The 21165-nt window shown below is 52.2% G+C and overlaps 1 long non-coding RNA gene across 2 annotated transcripts; it reads left to right on the top strand.

Annotated features, from left to right (window-relative positions):
• Positions 1 to 1191: 1191 nt before the first annotated feature.
• LOC110347244 (uncharacterized) lies at positions 1192 to 17098 on the top strand. Of its 2 annotated transcripts, none has more exons than XR_002391727.2 (4): positions 1192 to 1353; positions 8307 to 8409; positions 9629 to 9722; positions 16736 to 17098. It is a non-coding gene; the product is annotated as an uncharacterized LOC110347244 (long non-coding RNA). The 2 variants fall into 2 exon arrangements; XR_002391728.2 differs by having other exon boundaries at positions 1192 to 1385.
• The last annotated feature ends 4067 nt before the right edge of the window (positions 17099 to 21165 follow it).

Genomic DNA, 21165 nt, shown 5'->3' with positions numbered 1-21165 from the left:
CTGCAGTCTATAGGGTTCTGGCTCTGGCCTCCAGCCCCCACCTTCCTCGTGGTCTCCTCCCTGCTGCCTGCCAGAATCTTGCCCTGGGCAGGGCTTGGCTCCAGTTTCCCTGAGCTAGCCCTTTTTCTCCTTCTGCCCGCACAGAGGTCCGAGGTCTCCTCGGATCTCCCATGCCCAGTACCCCCTGCCCTGTCTCTGGAGTGTGCTGGGAAACCCATCATCCATAAGGCCCTTCTTGCTTATGTTTCTTCCCACGGATATGTCCCACAGGGAGTCATTTATCCAGATCGACTGGCTCTCCTCAGTACAAACATTCGCAGGAGCATTAACAAGCCTAAAACCCAATTAGCCTTCAATTACTCAGGCCTTAGCCAGATTTTCTGTGGTGGGGACAGACATAAGGAATGTGTTTGGCACTGCCTGTGTGGGAGTCTCCTCCTCCTCTGGACCCACTGCCCCCATGGTCACCAGTCCTGTCCCAGCCTGGCTGTTTCCCCACTGCTTTCCCTTCTGCCCCATGTGAGAACTCTTCCACTGAGCTATACCCCAACCCCTTCATCTCTTGAAATGACCATTATTCTGAAATGTACATATGTGTAGTTTGAAAAGACTTGTAAAAACATAATGTAGAAGAATACAAGATGAAAAGCTAAATCCCCTGCCCCATAAATCCCACTGATAATTTAGGGGCTCTTTCTCCCCATGTTCAATTCTATCCATTTGTATGTGTGCTCATGAACATGTAAACACACACCCCACATAGTTTTAAGTGTTTTTATTTTTTAATGTCTTCAAATTGGGATAATGCTATTCGGATTATTTAATGATCTACTCTATTCGCTGGCAAGTGACATTTAATTTGAACTTCTCTTTCCCTCATCTGCCTTCCTCTTCCCCTTTGCTTCCATGCCTTCCTCTCTTCTCCCTCAGTTCCTTCTGTCCCTCCCACCTTGCTAACCCCTCTCTCCTCTCTCTCCTTCTCTCCTCATCTCCTCCTCCCCTTTCACACCCCCATCCTAACATCCTCTCCTCCTTCTCCTTCCTATCTCCACCCCCTTCTCCCTCTTCCCTGGTTACTGCAGCCCTGGGGGAGGGACAGCCAGAGCAGCTGTTAGCTCTGCCCCCTAATACTCTGAGTCCTACTCCCTCTTAACACCTCCCTGAGCCTGGGCCTCTAAGCCCCATCTCCCTCTGTCTCCCTCTAATCACCAAGGCTTATTTCTGATTTTCTGAAGTGACAAGGAGCTGAGTTTGGGGGAGGGAAGACTGTCAGCCAGCATCTCCTAGGATTGAGGGAGGAACGGATGCCGAAAGGGAGGCCTGGCCGATGAGATGTAGCAGCAGAGACTCCAGGTGGGCCTTCCTCGCTTTCTTGGAACAAACAGGTAGCCCAAATTCTTTTGCCAGCCTCTTCTGCCTTCACTTACTATGCATATACTTCCACCCTTAGGTGTCCTTCAGGGTAGATTCCATTTCTCTGCTTTCCTTTGTAAAAAGGAAAGTGACCTCACCTCTTCCCCAAGGGAGCTTCTGTGGATTGTCTAATGCTCCTCCTTCTCCTGCCCCTGCCACCATCCTTCCAGGAGAATGCCAAGTCAGCCAACACCGCCCCACTCCTCCTATCCCACTCACTCCTTTGATCTTGGAGGTGGGAGAAGCTTCTGGGCTGTAGAGGCCTTGTCTTCTGCTTCCTACCTTATAGAAATCCGGGTCTCCCTTCCCCTGTCCCAGAGCCATGTTTCCTAAAGCTCAGTGAATTGGCATAAATTTAAGGACAGCAGCAAATCTCCAGATATTTTAAAGGCATGTAAGGTTTAAAATATGTGCTGAGAGTAGAAGTCTCAAGAGGGGTGGGAGAAGGGGGCCAGCATTAATTCTGGGGAGGTACACTTGAACCCCAGTTCTAGCTCTGCTGAGTGACCCTGGATGCTCCCCCTGGTGTCTCTGAGCCTTGGTTTCCTCCTCAGAGCCCCCCTACAATGTCTACAAGGCCCAGCAGGAGTACCTGGCTCCTGCCTGGAAGTGTTCACCCTGCGCTAATTTAATTACATGGCCTAACTGGGCCCAGGCTGGGGAGGTGGTTAATGGCAGCTGCAGAGACAGTGAGTAATCAAGAATTAATTAAGCATTTCTGGGGATTCCCAGTCTGGCCCAGGGATTCCTGGGAGCCTAGCTATGGCTGGATGGGGAAGGCAGGACTTCTCTAGCGCTCTCTCTTGAAGAGGCAGGAGGCCAGGCCCTAGGTCCAGAAAGGCTCTGAGTCCAGGGTTGCCCACCAAAATAGTCTTTGGCTACGGCGCCAGCAAGGGGCTGGGCTGCATGGAGTTGGACAGGTGCCTATGCCAGTGGGTATGGACACATCTGCTTAAGGCTCGGCTTGTGCTGAGGACCAGCTTAGTTAGGGTGGTTGGGTGGAAAAGGAAATGTGGGGCTTTAGCCTCCGGGCTTTGGAGTCGGGCAGCCCTGGATTTCAGCCTCAGTTCACTGCAAACCGGCTGTGGGATAGGGCCTTCGCTCGCTCCTCACTTGCATTCCCTCTGCCCAAGGCTTGTCCTAGGTTTTAGTGAACACACGCCTCCTTCTGTGACCACACCCTCAGGTCGCTACTGGTGTTATTTTCTGCTCATTTATTTCTTGTGTGGCCGCCTGCCTCCTCCACTAGAATTAAGTTCCACGAAGGCAGAGTTGGGCCTGGAGCACAGCTCTCTTTAGAACCTAAAGCAGCGCTGGGTGTAGAAAGTGTGTGGAGAATGTAGAAACCTCTCTGAACCTGTTCGCTCTCCTGGGAAATGCAGATTATACTGCAAACTGGAAGGTGTGGGAATTTAAAGTGTGCTCTCGGGAAGCGCCGAGCACGGTCCCCGGCCACCACGGAGGCCACGGCCAGATCATCACTTGATCCGGGGCGCATCCTGTGCACCACGTCCAGGTCCGGCGCCAGCGCCAGCGCCAGGCCTCGAGCCCCGCCCGCCTCGGGCCCCGCTCCTTCCCATGCGCCCCTGCGCCGCCGGCGCTTTGAAGTCCCAATCCGGCAAATAGAGTCAATCAATTATGAAGGGAACAATCTGGCGGCCCCTCGGGGAGCGGCGGCCGAGCGATCCCGGGGGATTAGGCCGCAAATCGCGCTGAGCCTCCCTAAGTGACAGCGAGAGAATCGCGCGCGGCGGCGGCGGCGGCGGCGACGGTGGCGGGAGGGAGCGCGGCCGCTAACCCGATTATGCAGATCCGCGGGGGGGCGCGGATTAGGCCTCGGGGCGGCTCGCCCTAAGCGGCTTGCGGATTTGGGAAAAGTTTACTCAGGCGGAGGGGCGGAGACTCCCAGGAAGGCGGGGACTTCTCCTAGCTGGGTGAAGGGCCAGACGCAGGCCCGGGGCGGGCGCGCGCACGAGCTCTAAACCCGCTACCCCAGCCACGGACACACCCGGGAACACACACGCCCAGGCTCGACAGCTAAGAGCCAGGCCCTCAATGGCTCACACACTTACACAGCACTAGTTGGTGAGCACGTTTACAGGTGATGCACAATTCCACGTTCAGATGTGGTGCCTTCCCGTGGCCCCAGCAGGAACTCCAGTGACGCTAGAAACCAGTGTAGACGAGGGCCGGGGATTTAGCTCAGTGGCATCGAGCCTGCCTCGAAAGCAAGCAATGTAGACGAGGCCCAAGGCCTCACTCCTGCCTTCACCCACAGACCTTCCCCGACACTCCTGGCTTGTCTGCACCTTAGGTCTCTGAGGACAGGGTGTGCTAGTAGTGTCCGAGCCTGTGCGCTTCCTAGCGTGGCCACGTATCTTTGGGGGTCTGGGTCCAATCTTGGCTTCTGTGACAGAGGCCTTTTCAGGATGGGTGAGAGTCGCTGTTGTACTCTGGAAAATAGCTTGGCGACTCTGGCTAGGTGTCACCTCTGCAGGGGAACTGGGGAATGGGGGTGCTGTCCAAGACATTCCTCTCTAGGCTCCTTTGGGCCTGTTGCTTCCAGGAAGATGTCAAGGAGAAAGGTTAGGGTGGTGAGGTGGCTTCTCTGTCCCAATAGGAAAAGGGCAGAGAATCCAGCTCTGGGCCAAGCCAAGGCAGGATGTCAGGAACCTTAGCCTCTTTTCATCTGTAGAATGGTCAGGGAGTGTTTATGGCCCACACATGTGCTCGCTGTCAGGGTATGTCCACAGTGTGTATGTCCATGGTAACATGTATGTTTGTGTTTGTGGGCAGTGGCATGTGTATTCCTAGCCTCACATATCACACATGGACCACAGATAGACATTTACCCTGGACACACAGTATAGCACAATCTCTCTCTCTCTCTCTCTCTCTCTCTCTCTCTCACACACACACACACACACACACACGTACACAGAGCTCCTGATAAAGGTACCATGGGCAGACAGTGAACACTGAATTGCTGTCATGGTGACAGAGGGCAGTTGCTGTGGACTGGAGGGTACCCTACCCCATGCCCTGGGCAGTGATAGAATGACCCTGTAGTGACCGGATTAATGAGGAGAGAGGGGACAGGGTCAATGAGTCTTAGGAAGCAGAGCACTGGCTGTTGTTTCTGGCCTCTATGCTGTGTGCACATGTGTGCCTGTGTGTGCACCATACCCACCTTTGTTGTCACTGGGAAGCTGTGTGTGTGTGTGTGTGTGTGTGTGTGTGTGTGTGTGTTTACCATCTGGGGTCCACCTTGAAGTGGCCTGGGTTGACCCCGGAACCTGGGTCAGTGGGGACAGTGTTCTGTGGCTGGGGTGAAGATATGCTCCGGGAGGCTGCTAGGGACAATGAGGGGATGTTTCCCTGTCTGGGCCTGGCCCCCTCATTAGGCTCATTGGGCTGTTCTGCTCCAGCCTTTCTGATTCTGAATCTCTGGGAGAATCTGGAGGAGTCAGGCCCTCAAGAAGAAATTATACTAAACCCCTTCTCCTGGGGATTCTCCACTCACTGGATGGGCCCTATCAGGTGGCCCCCTCCCTACCCTCATCAAGGTGCCTGCCCCCGTGGGGCAAACAGGCCCATTTCATACTTTCAGCAGAATTCCTCTGGCCACCAGTCAGGGTAACTCTGATTAGATGGTTGCAGGGAGTGCTTGGTCACAATTAATCAGTGGCCAGGCTGTATGGGAGAAGCCACCCAGGCAGGAGCCCCACCCCAGGGGCACAAAGGGGGTGATTCTTCCAGCCTCTGGAGCTAGAGGAGCGAGAAGGGGAAAAGTCACCCTGCCACAAAGCCAGGGAGCCTCTAGGTGGGGGCTCAGCATGTTCTTAGCTGGGCTGTGGGCCCCCTCCCCTCAGCCCACCCTGGTTCAAATCTTGCTGCATGCACCATCTAATGTATACCCTTGGATGAGATACAAGGTGCTCTCTGCCTCAGGCTTCATTTTTTTTTCCCCCAGGGCTGAGGATGGAGCCCACATCCTTGTGCATGCTAGGCAAGTGCTCTACCGCTGAACTACATCTTCAGGTCCCAAGCTTTAACTTTAAAATAGGGATAACCTGGGAATGGTGGTGCAGGCCTGTAGTCCCAGGACTCAGGAGTCTGAAGCAGGAGGACAGAGCTTTAAGTTTGAGGCCAGCCTGGGCTACATAGTGAGTTCAAGGCCAGCCTGAACGCCATAGAGAGACCTTGCCTCAAAACCAAACAAAATAAAACAAAACAGGGATAAAGTAATGCCTCCTTCCTAGGATCTTTATAAAGGAAGTGTAAAGCATGTAGCAGAGTGGCTGGCACATAGTAGGTGCAGGAACTTCTGTTATTGTTACTGTTATTTTAAGTTCAGAACAGGCAGAGAGCAGAAAGAATCCAACAGCCAATGAGATTTTGACACCTACGTCCACAAATGGAGGGAGGTGACCCTTGGGATCTACCACAATTTCCCTCTCCCCATTCAGACTTCTCCAGGAGGATAGGGAGCCAGTCTGGGACAGCCTGCCCTGAAGGGAGGGAGCCCAGGCACTCTCCCTCCCTTCTTCTTCTCTCTAGCCCAAGTATCTGGGAATTGGGGGTGGGGTGAGTAGGAGAGGCAGAATCTGAAGTGGTTCAGTGGCTCAGTTGTTTCCGGCCAGAAGCCATTACCTTCCTGGAGAGAGAAGCCTATGGCCCACCTGAGGCTGGGGCAAGGCCATGGGGGTGCAGATTATAATGGGACTCCAGGTCTGCCCTGGGGCCTGCTTGCCTTCCCCCTTCCCCTTCTCTGCCCAGGTAAAGAGGCAAAGTCCTTGCCTTTCTCTAGTTTGGGCAGGTCCTGAGGGTGGGAGCAGAGGGACCAGCAAAGAATGACAAAGACAGGTCCCTGTCCACTGTACCTTCATAATTGATTGTGCCTACTGTGTGCTAGGCCCCAGGCTTCTGTTGACTTTGTATCCTTGACACAGCTGGAAAGCAGCAGGGGCCTTTTCAAGATAGTCATCCAATTATCTAGCCTGGAGGGAAGGACTGGGCAGTGGAAAGGGAGGAGTTGCAGAGGGAGGAGGGCAGACTGGAGGAGAAGGGCTTGAGACTGCCTGCTGGCTTTGAGTGGCAAGTGTGTTGTTTTGTAAAGATTGCCCACTATTTGGAGTGATTCAGGACTGCTGGTGTTTGAGGGGAGCACTAAAGCCATTCCCTGACACCACCCCTGGGATCAAGCCCAGGGAAAGCTCCTGCCTATGAGAGTCCAGGCGCAGAACCCATTTGAGCTCAATCTCTTGAGTCATCCCCATGGGTAAGGCGGGGTCAGTAAGGGCTCAAACCCTGAGCTTGGGGTGTATCCATACTCTTATCCAGGAACAGCGTCGTGTCCAACGAATTTCTTCACAGCCCTCATGCAGAGCATTCTGGGAAGGGCTCCTTTTGCCCCTTCAGTAAGTGGTGTCTTTCCAGGTGCTGTGAACCTTCCAAGGATGAACTGAACAGGACTCTTCCCTAGTGATTGCCACTGAGTCCTCATTCACCTTACCCTCTCCTCCCAGATCAGCAGTAGAGATAGTTTTTGGAGTCAAGGAAACGCAAGTTCAAGTTCTGGACTTGCTGTTCACAGACTTTGAGATACTAAGTTATTTGATTTCTCTGTCTCTCAGCCTCCTCCTCATCCGTAAAGTGGGGATAGAAACAGTCTTTATCTCTGGTCTGTAATGAAGATAAAGTGAGCTAATGACTGGGAAGCACTAACTCAATAACTGGAAGCTATTTTTATTGCATTTCCCCATTTCTTTGTTTACAGAGCTTAACACAGGTATAGGCCCATAGGAGTCTTGTTGAATGAATACCAATTTTTACGTTGTTCATTTCCTTTCTTTACTTCTGGTTTCATTTCCTTCCATCTTTCTCTATCCCCATGACTTAGATGGAAAACATCATAAGAACCTCTTGTGTCCCTCTACGTACCCACCCATGAGCTTAGCTTGAAAATGGTGCCAGGATCTATACGCAATAATGAGATCTGAATGTAGGGTTTGGCTCTGTAAATGAGGACAATGTGTAAAGTTTTGGGCTCTGAAAGTGGTAACGTGATCTGCAAATTATCATGGGATTTGTGACAGTGACAGACTCAGAAATCAGTGATGGGATGCACTCTGCAGATGTTAATTGGCTCTGCAAACATCTATGAGATTTGCATCTTATTTCAGGCTCTACAGACAATGACAGGCTCTGTGAACAGTGATGGGCCTTGTAAAGCGGTAATGATTGTAATGGGCTGTAAGAACAGTGATGGCAGTGGACTGGGGATTTAGCTCAGTGGTTCTGCCACCTACCTCAAAAGCACAAGGTCTCGAGTTCATTCTCCAGTACTGAAAAAAATAAAAAAAAGAACAGTGATGGCAAGCTGTGATGGACTCTGGGAAAATGAGTAAGAGTTCCTACCTGTAAAGGACAAGAGGTCCCCTACTACAGGTCCTAAAGACCAAAGCTCTATCTCAGGATTACAGACAGCATGATCCTCCCCCTCTCTTCTCTTCCAAGCCCAACTAGAGTTCCTCTGTCCATTTGCTCGGTGTTGGGGGTAGGGGATGGAATAGAGAAATGAGACAAGGAGCTGAATAAGGCTTGTGTCTCTACTCTCGAGGCTTTGAGAAGATAGACTTTTAAGTAGTCAAATGGGGACTTGTGTCTGTGATGACAGATCTGGTCCCAGCCCAGCTATTTGTGAAGTGGAAGGTGTCTTTCTACTCCAGAGGCTCTTAGAATGTTAAAAGGATGTGTAAACCACACTGGGGATTGTGGAGGAACTGAGAAGACAGCTTTTCAGGGCGTGTCTTTCAGGCTTAAATTCTAGCTGGCACCTGAGTAGCTTGGTAGCTTGGTAGCAATTTAAATTCTGTTTCCGTTCTTTCCAGGTTTGGCCAGAGAACATGCACACCCCTCAGAACACAGGGCCTAGGGAAGGCAGAAGCAGGAACCTGCTCCAGATAGGCTGCAGTTGATGCGCTGAGGACCCATGTTGGTTGAGACTGGTGATGGGGTGATGATCACAGTGGTGGAGATGTGGTGCTAATGTGCTAAGGGTGGGGGTGGACGGAGCTGGGGTGTGGATAATGGTGGAGGCGATGGGCAAGTGCCAGTAACAGGCAAAAGGTGACAATGCATGCTATCTCCAGGGTGGTAGGCTATGACTTTAGTAATAATAGCATAGCCTGGGTTGACCTGTGGTTATGACATGTGCTAGCTATGTCACCTTAGGCAAGTCATTTCAGTTTTCTGTGTCTTGGTTTCCTCATCTGTACTAGAAAGATAATAATGCCTCCTAAAATAGTGGCTGGTATATAGTAAATATTATGTGAGTGACAGCTACTATTACTATTAAGGAAGGCAGAGAAGGGGATGATGATGAAAGAGATGGTGGGGATGGAGCTGATAATGATTAGAAAAGGAACAATAATAACAACAAAGAGGTTTGTTGAGCAGTATGTGTTCTGTACTGTTCTAAGCTTTCTTGGTAGTGACTTGTTTGATCACTGCAACCCTGTAAAGCAGCTAATATTATCTCCATATCAAAGGTAATAAACTGAGGCTCAGAGGGGTTAAACAACATACCAAAGCTAACACACACGGGAACCAGGAGAGCTCCAGAGCCTGTGTTCTTAACCACTTGCCAAATGGTGACAATGGTGGAGTTGGGGGACAACAATGATAAGTGCTCCGCGCATGTGGAAGCCAGGATATCAGTAGAGGTGGCCTGGGTGGCAGTGGTGTGGTCATGGAGGACATGTAGGTGACAGGGCATGCAGAGGCAGTGAAGGCCTGTGATAAGAACATCCATGAGGCCTGGTGCAGTGGCACACACCTGTAATCCCAGCCCTTGGGAAGCTGAGGCAGAAGGATCACTAGTTTAAAGCAAGCCTAGACTACATAGCAAGTTCAAGGCCAACTGCATAATGAGACCTCAAAAACACAAAGAAAAAAAAAATCCACTGGCCAAGCTCCCAGCAGGGCTATATGTGGCTGCTGAAGGGAGGCTCTGGTGGGATTCTTGCAAACTGGGGTAAGGATTCCTGGACTTCTATGTTCTGCTCTGAAAGCAAGAGGGCAGCAGGGATGTCATTTTTAGTCCAGCAGCTGGGGGCTTTGGGTGCCAGGCAGTGAAGTGGGAGGGTGACAGCCAGATCTTGGGGACACTGTGTGGAAGAGGCATGGACTGAGCTTTCCATTTGTCCTTCAGGTTTCCTGGATTTGGCATCTTCTGACCCTGTAACTACCCAGTCCACACACTTCCTGCCGGGGCTGTCCATGCTAATGGAGCAGACAGTGGCGAGGTAAGCTGCCCATCCCATCCTGGAACTCCAGTCTTGCCTGTCCAGTGCTGGCTCTAGCCTGCCTCTTGCTTGGTGCTGCCTTAATAGAGAATCCACCTCTGTGCCGCTGCTCCCTGCCTGCCAGCCCGTCCCTATTATCAGCACTATCATTGGCGGCAAATGACACTCTCGGAATCTTGACTCCAATCTGATGCCTGGTCCCTCTGGGCTGTGGAGAGGCGTAAGCCGGCCAGGCTGGGGGGCTGGGTAGGGATGTGCGGTAATAGGATGTGGCTGAGGATGGTCTATTAGCAGCTCTGCAACTGCTGATGCGCCTTCTTCCTGGCCCCTTGGCATCCCCATCCTCTGTCAGGCTCAGCAAGAGCCCTGGGAGGGGGCAGCTGTGAAGGTGGGGCTGGGCTAGGCCATCTCCTGAATCCAGACACCCTACTCCCTTGGGGGCCTGGAAGGAGGAGAGGGAGCAAGGAGGGCACTCAGACACATCCTTCTGACCATGTATCTAGGAGGAAAAGGAGTAGGCCAAGGGGTCCTTCTGAGAGGGGGTGATTTTTCTTGTTGTTACCTTGCATTGTCCTGGGCCTCCAGTCTGGAAGGAACCTCAGAGAGAGTTGCATCCAGCTTCCCTTCTCTAGCCTTTTTGTCTTTTTGAGATAGGGTCTCACTATGTAGTCCAGGCTGGCCTCGAACCCACACCAATCCTGCATCCCACAGCACCACACCAGCCTTCTAGCATCTTCTTGAACACTTGTAGGCATGTAAAGCCCAGCACCTCCCCGGAGCCACCTGTCTCACTGCTAATGCTTCCTCATTTGGAGCCCTGATTGGCTTTTCTTGGTACCAGGGTCCTGAGATCATTTAGGTCCCTCACCTACAAACAAAACCCACAGGGTTTGGAGACAGAAGGTAGGTTTCAAGTCGGCTTCCTTGGACCTCACTGCTCTTCTTGGCCACAGATCTTCTGTCCTAAGTGTAGTGTGTGAGTGTGTAAAGGTTGTAAGAGACTGCAGCACACGGATGGGGATGGCGAGAGATGGACGGAGTGCAGGACATGCAGGTTCCAACCCAGCTCATCTGCTGGGTGATCACAGGAGAGCTACCCACTCCCCACCCTGTCCTGCTCTCCTTCCTTGCCCCTTCTCTAAAGGCTCCTCTTGAGAGAAGGGGGATGATGAAGTCCCTCGGGGCTGGACAGATAGAGTATAATTAAACCCCCTTTCCCCACACAGCATCAAGGGCATGCAGGAAAATGAAACAAAGAGTAAATAATGAGCTCAGGCTTGGCTGTGTGGGCAGGCAACGAGGCACACTAAGCTGGAAGGAAGGGCTCTGTCCTATCTTGAAGGGTGCCTGGCAGGTAAGTAGTCTGATTATTTGGGTCAGTTGGACAGTGCTCACTCCTGGGCCCTTTACCAGGACAGAGGGGCTGGGCCTGCCTGAGCTAGGACCCCTGGGCTAGCCAGGAATAGGAGGGAGAGGGGCATGGCCTAACTCAGCCCTCCCCTCCAGGTCTAGGCCTCTGACTACGTCACTGAACTCCATTTGTTCTGCCCACTGCCTCCACCATGCCCCGTAGTCCAGAGGCCACAGATGTCCAAGCTGTTTGCCTCTGTTGAATGGCTGCCCTCAGTACTCCCAGCAGGGGCCTGGCCATCAGTCACAGGGCTGGCGGTCCTCAGGGCTGGACACGCAGCCTCTTGGGCAGGGCTGACTGTGGGCTGGCAGTGGGGCAGGTGGCTGCAAGCAGCAGCTGCTGTTTGTGGGCCCCCTTGGTGGCCTCTGTTCACTCTGGACCTTCCATGCCCCTTATGCTGTTCCCCAGCTCCCCTGTATCCTCATTTGTGCCCATCTCTCCTTTCTTCTATCTGTGTCCACCTTACCTGTCCTGTGCATTAGGCCCTCTCACCTGTGCCACTTGGATCTGTCCCGTCTCCCTCCAGCAGGTCCCACTTCACTATCCCTTCCTCCCCAGTGTCTGAGTCACATTGGCCCAGACTTACTTCTCCTTGTCCTAGCCCCCCTTTTCCTGTGCTAATCTCTTCTTCCTCTTTTCCCCTTAAGGGCTGAAAAGGGAGGATTGAGGTGTGAAATTCCATCTCCCCAACAACTGACCCTACCTCAGCCTGGCCATCTTCTTTTCTAGTTATCTGCTACTGGACAATTGGGACCCCAGCGTAGGATAGATTTTTGATCCAACTAAGGGCATCTAGAGATGAGAGAAGGGGCCTATTTATTTTGAAGTTGTAAAAATCCTGGCTAGGAAACCCTGGGGAGAGTGCAGTTCTAAAAGTTTGACAGCAGGGGGCGCCCGATCCTTGGAGACGTCTGGCTCATCTGTCTCAGAATCCATAGCTGGAATTACCCAAAGGGGTAAATGTGAAGTATGTTATGTGTGGGAACCCTAGAGGTCCCTCACTAGAGGTGAGCTTTGTCACAGTCTGAAGTTCGCTATGATTTTTAGCTTTTTAAAGACACTCTTATCTGTTCCCCTAAATTACTTCTTTATTTGAAAGCCTGCAAACATAAGTAAACTAGCACTTCAGGCCCTTGAGGAAAGTGGTAGGAAGAGGTGCTCTGGTTCCTCCTGAGAGGGCCATCTCCACTGTCCTCAAGCCTCGGGGATGCTGGCCATTTTGGTGAAGATAAGGAATAAGAGTCTCCTCGTAAGCCTCATCAACAGGCAGTGTGCCCAGTCCACAGAACTTTCACACCTGTGCCAGCTTGAGGAGAAAGCAGTTCAAGGCCAGCCATGCCCAAGGTGTCTCCTACAGACTTCCCGTCAGGTGTATAGTGACACAGAAGAGACGGATAGGGCTGGGAATGGTGGGCCTTCTCTGTTTGACAGTGGGTGCATTCATAGTATGTGCACAATGACGAGAGAGAGAGAGAGAGAGAGAGAGAGAGAGAGAGAGAGAGAGAGAGAGAGAGAGAGAGAGGAGAGGAGGAGAGAGGGGATTGTTGTTCTGGTCCCACAATGAATCCTGAGTGCTGCAGTGTTCCCTTATCCCCTACTTGAAGAAGGGGCTGAGTCTGGGGGTCAGGTCAAAGCCACAGTGTGTGACATGGATTCCAACCAAGTGAAGCAGCCCCTAGCCAGCACCACCAGCCTCTTTGTTTTTGGTGCTTGAAGATTCACTATTAAAGTTTGACCTCCCGGGAAGGAAGGCACTTCCTCAGATTTGAATCATGTAGTCATTTCTATGGCTCTGTGATGTGACACCACAGGGGCTTGAAGAGGACCCAGGCATCTAGAGACAGAGCTAAACTGAAGAAGGCCAGACCTGATGGGGTGAGGTCTTTGGATAGATAGCCATATGACCTAGGGCAAAAGGAACAGCCTGGGCACTCATTTCAGGGAACATTCACACCTTTTTGTGTCTCCCAGTGTGCTGGGAACTGGAACTGAGATCCTTCCTAACATGCCCCCACTCCACTCCAGCAGGCCATGGGAGGTTGGTAAATATCCTAATCAGATTAGCAGAGTGAAGACAGCAGAGGCAATGGTGGGAAAATGCTCTGGGCTGGCCTGGCCCCCACCATTCTCCTGGGAATCCAACCCTCTTGCCCCTGTCCAACCTCTTCCCTGTGGGCCCTGAAGCCATCCTGACTCCTCAGTAGCCTCTGCTGGCCTGGGTGACCCGCTGCAACCAGTCCTCTTTGAGCCTGGTGAGATTTCTGCATCCTGAGTCTACTAGGGGAGAGAGGGGGTTTCAGAAAGCCTGAACTTGTTGACACCTGTCCCCAGGAAGCTAGCCCTGTGGGCTGCTGTTCTCAGACCACTGACTCTGCAGAGACCCTGACTCTTCCTCTGGCCCTGTGCTGTTTGCCTGCAAGGCTGGAATGGTGCATCGGGATTCCAGAGTGGTCTTGATGGAGGGAGTGTCTGGTTAAGGCCTGGATTTAATCAAGGTTGAGTCAGTCACATCCCTCCTCAGCCTTCTCTAAGGCCAGGCTGAGCACAGGGCTGGGCACACTAGGTACAAGGAAGCCTGGTCAGATGGGGAGGGGCAGAGTGGGCCAGATCTACCCCATGGAAAGACCAGGCCACCAAGCCAGTGCAGGAGGAAAAGGGGTGGCTGAACAGTTGCTGGTGTTCTATGAAGCTGGACCCGGGGAGCTGGGCATGAAGGCTGGGGAGAGTGAAGTGGCCTTAAGAACTGGGGGCTGAAAATCAGGAGGTAGAGATTGGGTTCCTGAGGGTTTGGGAGTCTGGGGGCGGGATGGGGATGAGAAGTGAGATGTCAGAAGATTGGAGGCCAAAGGGTTTAAGTCTGGGTCACTGAGGAATGGGATGATATTAGGGGGTTGAGGATTTAGTGTATTGGGGAATCTAGGGGCCAGGAGTTAAGAACTGAGGTGTTGGGGGAGAGGGTATCAGTACCTGAGAAAAGGTTGAAATTTTCAGGGCCTGAGGAAATAGCAGGCCAATGGAGCTGAGAGAGGAGGTAGAGAAGCAAGTCTCCCTGAGAGCAAGGTTCATAAGTGTACAGGGGAGAGTGTGGGCCAGTCCCAGGCCAGGCCTCCCTCTGCTCCTGTGGCCACACTGGGCCACGGGGGCGGGCAGCGGGTCTCTCCTTGTGGGACTGTCAGAGCGGGTTAGGCTCAGGGAATTGGTTCTCTGGATCATCTCCCAGGAGCCAGCCCCTCCTGGCAGCTTTGTTTGGCGAAAGCCAGGGATTAGCAGAGCTGCCCCCAAACCACCTCCCAGGCAGCCAGCTCCTGGCGCTTTCATCCCTGAAGGTCGCTAAAGCCTAGCGCTTTGAGATTAGGCCCCACAAAGGGGCCCCTTGTGCTTCTGCCAAGCCTTGGGGCTGGGGGAGGGGGGGTGTCCCAGGAACTGAGTGCAGGCCCAGCCCCTGAGACAAATCCTTCTCTCCCTCCCTGGTGCATCCCAAAGCATCCCAGGGCAAGGGCAGAAGACCTCTCCCAACCCCCTTCCCCTAGTTCAGATACTGCTTCCCTTTGGTCCCTGGCAAGGAGCATCCCAGGCCTAGCCTGGCCCCCAGCATATCGGACCCACCTGGGGCCACCTCAGGGTGGAGGTGGATGGGGAGCTGAGGAGGCCAGCGTAGGGGTGGGAGCAGGTCCAGATCTCAGGTGGAGAGAGAACCTTGGTCACAGACTGGGAGAATGGGCAGGGTCCACAAAGAGGAGGGGACTTGTCCTGAGTCATACAAGGTTGCTTGCAGAGCTGAGGCAGCAATGTGGTGAGGTTCCCTTTTTGCCAGCTGTTTGAGGTCAGCAGGGGTTCAGGATGGGATGGAGTAATTTGGGGCTTCTACCATAGAAGAGAGTGGCATTTCATAGGCCAGCCAAATAATGTTGTAAATGTGAGTTCCAGCATAAAGTTGCCAGATAGTAATTTTGCCATAAAAGGGCATAGAGGAAACACTCCCAACTACTGTCAGATCATTTCATAAAAGAAAATACAGGTTGGCGTCAAAAAAGTAGAAAAGACATAATCCTGGAATATAGAAGATAGAGCTTCAAACTGAAGAGATGTAGCTTTATGAAAAATTTCCTACTAAAACATTATTTTTCTTATTTACTAGTATTTGGGAGAAATGTCTTGGGACTCCTAGACAAGGTGAACTTTGAAAGGGTGCCTGTTATGAGTACCTAGTTCTCCTTGATTCGAGGTCTGCCAGGTCTGTGCCTGGAGTGGACGGGAGTGGGTATTTGTTTGAGATCTGGCACTGGGGAGGTTGGGGGAAGGGGCCCTGAGACTGGGCTGGCTGCTGGTTCAGGGCCTCTGCTGAGAAGACAGTCTTGGCCTTGGCCTTTCCATTGCCAAAGAGACTTAGGAGGGGGAGGGAGCAGCCCTGACTGCAACTGTGGTCGATACAGGGAAATTTCTTCCTGTCCTCTCACTCATAAAATGTTTGTGGCCAACATATTGTACAACATTCCCAGAGAGACTACAAAAGGCAGTGCTGGGCTGGCAGGGTCAAATGGAGCTCATGGAGCCCAGTCCCTGGAATCAGTTCCCAGCTGGGGGACCCCTGGAGCTGGCAATGGGGAGGGGCCCAGCGTAACCGGCATGGTGGTGGTGGTAGATACAGGAGATTAGCAAGAGGAACAGCAAAGTGCTCCATAAATCCCTCATTAAGAAAGTGTCCACAGGAAGGGATGCCATGAGAGGTAAAAACTGACAGCCATTAAACTGATACTTTGGTGACATATTACCACATACTGGGCACTATGCTGAATTTTAATTCATTTAATTGCTATAACAAACCTAGGTAGTAAGTATGATTACTTGCTTATTCCCACCATTTAACAAATAAGAAGACTTGGGCTGGAGATTTAGCTCAGTGGTTTCGCAGCCTGCTGCACAAGCACAAGGACCTGAGTTCAATCCCTGGTACCAAAAAAAAAAAAAGAAGACTGAGGCATAGAGGTTAAGTGACTTGCCCAAGGTCATAGCTAGTAAGTAGCACAGCCTGGGCTTGAACCCAAGCCATCTGGCTCCGGTATCCATGCACTGACTACCATATGTGCTATACTGCTGCACTGTGGTCCTAAGCAAGGGTAACCTTTGAGTTTCCACTGTTACCTGGCCAGGCCCTCCCACTGCAGAAGTCAGTGGTTTTCCTGGGGCTTGGGGCCATCAAGAGGTACTTGTCTGGTAGATACATGGTAGAATGGAAGTGTACCCTTACCCCCTTGTGGTGGTTTAAAAAAATCTGTCCACAAATTCTTTGAGGCATCTTCCTTTGAGAGATGGAGCTTAATGCTCTTCTTGAATGTGTGCTGGTCTTGGTGACTAGCTTATAATGAATAGAATATGGCAGATGTGATGGGATGTTCCTTTTTTTTTTTTGAAACAGGATCTTGCTATGTATTCCAGGCCCACCTTGAACTTACTATGTAGCCCAGATTAGCCTCAAATTCACAGTGATCCTCCTGCCTCAGCCTCCAAGTGCTGGGATTACAGGCATGTGCAACCACGTCTGGCAAGATATCACTTTTGAGAATAGGTTATAAATCACTCCCTTCTCTTTGTTCTGTCTCAGATCCCAGTTACCATATGAAGAAGTCCAGATTTGGGGGATGTAGCTCAGTGGTAGTGTGCTTGCCTAGAATGGGTGAGGCCCCAGGTTCAATACCCAGTACCACGCCCAGAAAAAAAAAAAGAAGTTCAGATTCCAGAGACCACATGGAAAGGAACTAAGGCACCTCAGCTGACAGCTAGCATCAAGTGCTGTCCACAGGAGTGAGCTTCCTAGAAGAGGACTCTTCTGCCCCAGTGAAGAGATGATACAGCCCTGGCCAACAGCTTGGCTGCAGCCTCATGAGAGACACTGAGCCAAAACCACCCAGCTAAGCTGCTCTTGGATTCCTGACCCTCAGAAATTGTCACTGAATAAATGTTTGTGGTAAACCATTAAATTTGGGTGTAGTTTGTTATGCAAAGGTGGATAACCAGTACCCCAGGCTGGTCTCCTAGTCTGGAACCTCACCATTGGAGCTTCACCCTACAGGAAGGTTGTCACTCTCTCCCCCATGACTCTCTCCAACCTTGAGATAATTTCTGGGCTAATGCTGATTTGCTGGATCAGATGATAGCAAGATGACACCTCCAATCTGATTAGGAGATGCCGTTCTGAGAATGGTGGGTAGCCACTTCATCATTCTTGACCCATCCAGCCTAGGCCAGTGGCAGTCACCACCAAGTGGCTTGGATGGTCACATCACTTACTACTTCACAGATTTCCTACATGGCTGCTTCTCTCCCAGAAAAAAAACACCCCCTTAGCGGACAGCAAGGGGTCTAGGCTGTCACAGGGCTGAGGGATTGAGAAGAATTGTGTTTGGAAGGACCCAGGGGCCACAGAGCCCATGGTTAGGTCCAGATATCAGGGACTCTTTCCATTCTCCACTCTACAGTGACCACAGCGTATCTGTGGGACCCCTCAGGATCTTCCAATCTCATTTTAGAGTCCCTACCCTTCTTGGACCACTGACCCAGGGTCAGAAGGTAGTACAATATGACTGTGTGTCTCATGTCACAGTATATATGTATGAGTGCGTGAGGAAATGGAGTGGGAAATATCTGTGGAGTGTGCTGTCAGCCTGCATGTAGCATTTGATTTGTGGTTTCCGGTTGGGAAGGAGTGTGTGCACAGCTATATTTTTGTGTGTACCTGGGAGAGTGTTTGCATGTATCAAAACATGGTTATCTGTATGGTAGCTTTGTTGGGGTGGGGGTCTGTAAGCTTCATCTATGTGTCTGTGTTTGTTGCTTCGGGGATGCTTGTCTGTGTCTGAGTTTCCACGAGCAGGCGCCAGCCCTGGGAGTGCTGAGCTGTTGTCCTCAAAGGGTTAAGGGAAACAGGAGCCGCCATAACTCTTAATCATAGCTTTGCAAGCTTAGCCAGTGCCCCTGTTGAAAAATGTTTCAAAAAGCAAAATAAATGATCTTTTAGTTACAGAAGTATTGATTTTGCCCACATCTAGTAATAAAGAGCAAGTCACCTGTAGCTAAAACTCTTGTAAAATATATTTTATACTCTAATAGTCTGCAGATAGAGTCACCCGCTGAGCACCGATGACAAATCTCCCCAGCGCGTGGCCTGCGCCCCCCATATTTCACATCAGGGACGTGGTGGTGGCGCAGGCAGAGACAGAGCTGGGCCTCCCTGCGGGTGACAGACGTGGCCTGGTTGGCTGGAAGAAAAGAAAAAAAAAGCCAGGTTTCTGGCACATGGTTTGTCCCCCTGCCCCCACCCTGGGCCCTCAGCACCAATCCGGGTCATGGTAGAGGCTCAATTGCTCTGCAGACAGAGCACCCCTCCTACATCTAGATGCTCCCTGAAGGAGCTCCCCCAGGCTCTCAAAAGAGGGCATAAGTCTCTCCACCCCTCATGTTCAGAGGCTGATGGTTTGGAAATGTTGCAGTTGGATTAACAGGAAAGTGAACAAGCAGGCGGATACTCCTTCTTGGCTTGAAAAACACTTAGCCTTGTTGTATACAGACATGTTCATATGTGTGTATAGTTTGGTCCTACAGGTACACACAGAGGGGACATACATGGCCCTGAACACACACATGTGCAGAGTAACCCTTACATACACTCAGAGGATACACCTGGCTCCCACATATGGTACCACGTTGGCTTTATGCACGTGCTCATATGCTCAGGCTCTCCTCTACTGCATATCCAGTCAGTCCTCCACACAGACTGTCCTTCCATCCAGAGAACCAGCCACATCCACTCTGCCCAGAGAATTCCTTCAAGAATTGGGGTTCTAAAAAAAAAAAAAAAAATTGGACTTCTGGGGCCGGGGATGTATCTCAGTGGCACAGTGCCTGCCTGACAAGCCGAGTACCAAAAAAAAGACATAGATTTCTGCCTGAAATGACCAAATAGTCACTCTGCTTCTGGGGACTGGAAGGTGGACCACACTCTTCTCCCTTGTATCAGATATGCAGACCTAGCCAGACATCCACCACCACCCATCTGCCACGCCCCACCTATCAGTGTGGATGGGTGGGAGCCTAGCAGGGGCACTCTGGTCTCTTGCCTGCCTTACTTCTCAGAGCACGTGTAGCTGGACATGGCACTCAGGCCTGTGAGGTCACAAACCTGGCGCCACTCTCTCCTCTGCTCTGATCTACTGAGTGTCCCTGAGCAGGGTCCTGCACTTCTCTGAACCTCTGTTTGCATGAGGCCCAACATTTCCTGGCCTCCCTTCAGGAAGAGCCACCTGATTCACCACATCTCTGGTCAGGGCAGCCTTGGAGGTTTCTTCCCTTCCATACCCTCCAGCCCACAGTCTGCCAGAAAGCACTCCCAAGGCTCTGCTCCCTAGTCCCTCCTGGGCACTGGGTGAACAAGCATAGAACCACCCAAACCCTCCCCATAGCAAGGCTACCTGGAGGCAACGTGGGCAGAAGAAACTCCCTATGCCCAGCTGCATTACAGGAGGAGCTGCCTCCTCCAAGCTGGGAATAAATCGGGGTTTCCAATCCCTGCAAGGAGGAGGTGAGGCAGGAGGAGGGAGGGGAGGAAGGACAGAAGTGGGGAGACCTCTGGGTGTAGGGAAGCTCCAGAGGAGTTGAGCGGGTAAGTCAGGTAGTATTGGGAGGAAGGTTGGGAGCTGGAGGGGGCCAGGAGTTCCTGGGGAATTTGGAGAGCGCTGGGGGCGAGAGGCAGGTGGAGCAGGTAGCAGCTTGGTCTAGGGGAAAAAGGAAGGGGGCAGGAAGCTGAGCGTGTGTGTGTGTCGGAGTCAGGATTATGCAGGGGCATCTTTGGTGGTGAGGGGCTCCCTGCAGGAGGGAGGGGGCAGAGCAGGTAGCTGCCCCGCGCAGGGATTGGGGGTGGGGTGAGGGGCGGGGAGAGCTCTTTAAGCGGCGGCCGCGCTAATAACCTGTCCAGGAGATGGCTCGTGGCAAATTGCTTTGTTAGTCTTGTCAGCGCGGCCGGGGCCGCCGTCAGCGCGCGCCATGGATCAAGATGATGAATCGCCCCGGACGGCGCAGATGCGGGCGGCTCGAGGCCCGGCCCCGGGGTAGGAGTGGGCGGTGGAGGGGTCCGCAGGGGGCCGGGCAGCCACCATTAACTCCCGAATTAGCTCTAAGCCGCCCACCACCCAGCCACTGCCCCCAGAGGGGAGGGGGTGTAGGTTGGGGAGACTCCCGCCACCCCACCCCGAACTTGGACCTACGGCTCCCCACTCTGGTCCGCGACAGGGAAGGAAAGGAACACGATCTCCACCGCCTCCCCCAGCCCACTGGGGTCGCAACCAGGTGTTCGAGCTTGCGGGAGGGGGGTGGGGGGCTCCTGGAAGGGCGGCGCTGAGAGTACTAGGGAGGCTCCAAGTTCCATTTCAGAGCGAGTGTGCGTGTGTGTGCGTGTGTGTGTGTGTGTGTGTTGTGTGTGTGTGTGTTGTGTGTCTTGGGGGTGGGTGGGTAGGAGTCTTGAGCTTGGCATTCTTACTCTATACCCAGTTCAGAGACCAGAAATGGTGGTGCTCTTAGGCACATCCTTTCCCAGATCTTTCGGGGAAGACAACTGCGACCCAGTGTCCTTGGAGCTGCCAGACCAAACGGAAACTCCTGAGTGCCTGGCTTCCCAAGTTCCTGAATTAACCCATCCCTTGTCCACACCCCCGGTATAAAAATATCCCCCTAAACACACATACAAGCACACTTAGGAATTTATAAACAATCCACATTAGCACACTGCATTCACATACATATAGATTTAAATTCTGACACTTTACACACACACACACACACACACACACACACATATATATATTCTTAAACACAGAATACAGGGTAATGAATTTGAACAAATGTGCAAGCACATCCAGAAATGCACAGCTTCTTGTACTCTCCACCCTAGCCCCCCAGGTCTGTCTATTGGGGGGCGGGTTCCCAGTTCCTCTGGGGCTCTTTTTCTTAAGCCCTTTGAAGATATCAGCCCCAGGCCCAGGC

Source organism: Heterocephalus glaber, unplaced genomic scaffold (assembly GCF_053883595.1).
Source record: "Heterocephalus glaber isolate CG9 unplaced genomic scaffold, H.glaber_assembly_v1.0 deba00001451, whole genome shotgun sequence".
NCBI classification, from domain to species: domain Eukaryota; kingdom Metazoa; phylum Chordata; class Mammalia; order Rodentia; family Bathyergidae; genus Heterocephalus; species Heterocephalus glaber.
The sequence above is the reverse complement of the archived record's forward strand: the minus strand, read 5'-3'. Positions and strand labels throughout refer to the sequence as shown.